This window comes from Enhydra lutris, unplaced genomic scaffold (assembly GCF_002288905.1).
Source record: "Enhydra lutris kenyoni isolate GAN:26980312 unplaced genomic scaffold, ASM228890v2 scaffoldscaffold14, whole genome shotgun sequence".
Taxonomy (NCBI): Eukaryota; Metazoa; Chordata; class Mammalia; order Carnivora; family Mustelidae; genus Enhydra; species Enhydra lutris.
This window is the reverse complement of record NW_019154098.1, coordinates 45,882,987-45,887,337: the sequence shown is the minus strand read 5'-3', so window position 1 is coordinate 45,887,337 and position 4,351 is coordinate 45,882,987. Positions and strand designations below refer to the sequence as shown.

At 40.5% G+C, this 4,351-nt stretch overlaps 1 pseudogene; it reads right to left on the bottom strand.

Moving 5' to 3' along the window:
- Positions 1–1,985: 1,985 nt before the first annotated feature.
- LOC111146496 lies at positions 1,986–3,614 on the bottom strand (annotated as a pseudogene).
- Between the last annotated feature and the right edge of the window lie 737 nt (positions 3,615–4,351).

Genomic DNA, 4,351 nt, shown 5'->3' with positions numbered 1-4,351 from the left:
TTGCATACTGTTCATGGATTCACCACCTTATCTCTCTAAAGATAATAGTTGTAGCAGTGGGGTTTTTTACTTTTTTAATGTGTTTTTTTTTTTAAGTAAAATAGTTATCCAGTCTCTTATGCCAAAATGTTTTGTGCACATACCATTATAATTAGCATACCCTCTGTAGCAGACAAAATTGTACTTTAAATTATATTTCATGTTATGATTATATTAAAATATAAAGTGAAAATGATTTATCAATTCCTTTTAACAGTACTAGTAAATTCAGCAGTAGATATGAGGCACAAAGTCTAAGTAAAATATGACACAGGAAGAATAATAATGTAATTCTCACTTGTCATAATTTTTAAAATATTATATTAGCTAAGATTCTGGCAATAGCTTTATGTAACAAGACACGGCATACCAGGCCTGCCACTCAACTTGTTTATGGTAGGTCTCAGCTTCAATATAAGCTGTTTCCAAAAAAAATCAAAAGTTTGCTTTTTTAACATGCTAAGTATCTTGGCATGTATGCCATTTGACATAGTAAGGAATTTAAGATAGCAAGAATAAAGAGTTAATAAAAGCCAAATATTGCAGCCGAACCAAAATTCATACAAAAATAAAATAACTATCACTGGTTACATAAAAGTTTCCTGACTGGTTAAAACCTAGCTGTATAAAACATGCATTTTAGAATGTTTAGCTGACAAGTTCAAAAAGTACCAGTGTCTATTTGAAATGATTCCTCTCTAAAACCAACATGCGGTCAAAATTAATTTAAATGTTATAACATATTCTAATGCTAGAAAACATTCAGTATTGTTGAAGTGGAGGAAAATCTCAGAGCTTCTGGGGCGGGGGCGGGGCGGGGGGGCGGGGGCTCTGTCATGCTGCAAAGGGCTGTTTCTCTGGTTCACTGAAAGCAGCAAATAACAAGAGTCCAAGGATATCAGGACAAGACTGCTATACCCAGCTCTGACCTCCCCTGAAGCATGGCTGTTGTGTCCACAAAAGTAGGATGTGAGGGGCATCTGGGTGGCTCAGTTGTTAAGCATCCGCCTTGGGCTCAGGTTATGATCCCAGGGCCCTGGGACAGAGCCCCCACATCGGGCTCCCTGCTCAGCGGGAAACCTGCTTCTTTCTCTCCCACTCCCCCTGCTGGTGTTCCCTCTCTCACTATCTCTCTCTGTCAAATAATAAAATCATTTAAAAAAGAAAAAAGGGACGCCTGGGTGGCTCAGTTGGTTAAGCGGCTGCCTTCGGCTCGGGTCGTGATCCCGGGGTTCTGGGATCGAGTCCCACATCGGGCTCCTTGCTGGGCAGGGAGTCTGCTTCTCCCTCTGCCTCTGCCTGCCTCTCTGTCTGCCTGTGCTCGCTCGCTCTCTCTCCCTCTGTCTCTGACAAATAAATAAATAAAATCTTTAAAAAAAAAAAAAAGAATGTGAGGATAGAAAGCATGCTATTCTCCTAGCTAAGAGATAGCAAGCCATCCCCCCCCCCAAAAGCTCCCTCACCAGGTAAATAAAAGTAGATAAGGGGGGGGATACACTTATCTGCAGAGTAAAGATTCCAAAATATTAATCCTATTTGAAATCCTATTTCAAAATGTCATCTCAAAAATGTTAACTAGAGTCATCAGGTCATTTCTAATTACATCTTAATGATGTATCCAGATTCTGTTTCTGTAGATTTAGCATTAGATACTTCTAGTCAAAAGCATTAACTTTATCCCCGTGTATCTTAACCACTAGCACAACTGCAGTGTATTACCTCTCAGAGTTGTTAAGCACCGGAAGAGAAAAAAGTAAATATTCCAACAGCAGGCAACAATGATGGCCCTTTCACACAGCAGCATCCAAGAGGCTACCGAATAGTACAGGAGTAATTCTAAAAACAAGGAAATGCATGCATTTTAGTAATTATGTTATAATTTTCACAGTTGAAATTTCCCTAAACATTGCACTTTCTTTGTAAGGGAATCCTTATTTTTCTTACCTCTACCACGAGTCCAAACTTGAACTAGACGCTTTCTTCTTCTTCTTCTTCTTAATGTGTTTCTTATGCTTTTTTGTTTTGGGGGGTTTTTTTTAATCTGTTACTTCTTATTGTTCTTCATTGCTTTTCTTCTTTTTTGCTTGGACCTTCTTAACATAATCTAATTCTAATAAGGACTCAGATGATAAAGATTTATCTTCAGGATATATCTTTTTTTTTTTTTTTTTTTGGCTGAATCTCTTCATGTCCTTTTAATTGTCAGTTGCATCCTTTGACTTCTTTTTCTTTTTTAAACTATCCTTACCATTCGGTTCAGTTTCTGACATGGAACTTTCAGAAGCTTTATGTGAATGGTCCTTCTCCTTTTTCTTTGTTTTTTTTTTTTCCTCACCTTTATAATCTGAAAAATTGCCAGAAGAATGAAAGCCTGATGAAGAAGATGCCTACCAGATATCTTCTTTTCTCTTTTCTTTTCTTTCTTTTTTTTTTTTTTATGAGCTCTCACTTCCCCTTAATAATTTCACCCTGTGTCCCTGCGTCTTTCTAGTTCTTTCTTCCAGTTCTCATTTATTTTTTCTTTAAATTCAGCCAATGCCTTGGAGGCTTTTTCTTTTCTAGTTGTTCTTTCACTTCTTCCCAGGTAGGCTTTGGTCACCTCAGATAATCTTGGATCATTGGCTGTGAACACTGGTTTGGACCCCTTGATCTGGGCATTGCTATTGGGTTCGTATAGATTACTTGATTATTCTGCTTCCCCGTGGTGTGGGACTGAGCAGACACCGAGGGAGATCAGACCAGAGAGCTTTATGGCTTTTTTAGATTTTGGCCAGGGGCATTATTTTCTAGAAGTTTTTGTTGGGTGCCTGGGTGGCTCAGTGGGTTAAGCCTCCGCCTTCGGCTCAGGTCATGATCCCAGGGTCCTGGGATCGAGCTCCGCATCGGGCTCTCTGCTCAACGGGGAGCCTGCTTCCCTTGTCTCTCTCTCTGCCTGCCTCTCTGCCTCCTTGCCATCTCTCTCTCTGTCAAATAAATAAATAAAATCTTAAAAAAAAAAAAGTTTTTGTTGTTTTGGTTTTTGGGTTTTTTTTTTTCCACCTTTTTACTTTGGGATTTCATGCTTGTGGCTTTCCTCTAGTATCTTCTGACCTTTGGGTACTGATCATAATTATGAGTGAGGCATACACAGCTGATGGGACATTTGTGTGGGTGTTTCTGGTCTAGCTGGCTTCTTTGAAGGGTGAGTGGCTGGGGCATTTCAGGAGGGAAAATTCCTCATCTGCAGAACTTTGGCCTGAAGGAAGAAAGCTCCATTCTCCTGCTTGGGAGATAAAAGCCTGGTGAATAGCATTCTAGGACCCAAATGGGGAAACGGAGAGAGGAGTTTTATAATTCAGAATAGTCATTCACTTAATCTTCCAGTTTATAATACAGCACTCCCCAATCTATGTCTTGTGTCCCTGAGTCCAGAACCTACCTGGTTCAACCTCTTCACAAAGAAGAAAGCTTCTAGCTTCTCCTAAATTGAAGGAAGGTGGTGTCCTTACCCTGCAGTCAGCCTGCTGCATAGGGCAGGGAAGGGAGATCGGGGAACCCAAAGAGTTCTTAATCACATGTCTCAGCTGCATCTGCATCTCCCCCTTCCCAGTATTACCAAGGACTTAATTCCTCAAGCCCCTCTGCAGTTATATCCTTGATTCAGCTTGAATCCTGACTTCTCCCAACACAAGCTTGGGTTTCAGCTTTCTTTGAACTTTCCAATCGGTTATCACTGTCTCTTGGCTTTCTTGCTTCTAATTTTTTTTTTTTTTTTTTTTTTTTTTTTTGTATTTTTTTTTTTTGCTGTTGGATATATCTCTTCCTGTCTGTTGGAAATCCTTTCATTATAATGTGAGTGCTTTTTGGAAGGAAGGATGTTCAGTCCCTTATTGAGTAGTCTTACCATCTCTTACAGTCCTGTTAAGTGCTAGGAAATATTCCACATGCAGGACCCACAGAGAGGAAGCCGAGAATGGCAGGAACAGAAGCAGGATGCACCTGCTCGCTTATGCCAACTGGGATTGGCCCTTTTGGCCAAGCCTCTAGTTGAGGATGTTGGGAGTTGAGATGCAGAATTCAAGCATGACTGGCAAGAAAAGCAATTGTCCTGCCGTGGTTGGCAGAGGAGAGGTAAGACAGATTCAGCTTTGTCTAGTGCTATTTTCCAATATTCAGGAAAACTGACTTCATCGGTGGGACAAGACAGGAGGGCCTGTGAGCCATGGCAGGCCTCAGAGACTCAAGATAAAGATGTTTCAAGAAGTCCTTCAGGCTAGAACAGAATCTCAGCCAGCAACTGACTGAACTGTAGAACAAGACTAGCTTCTCAGAG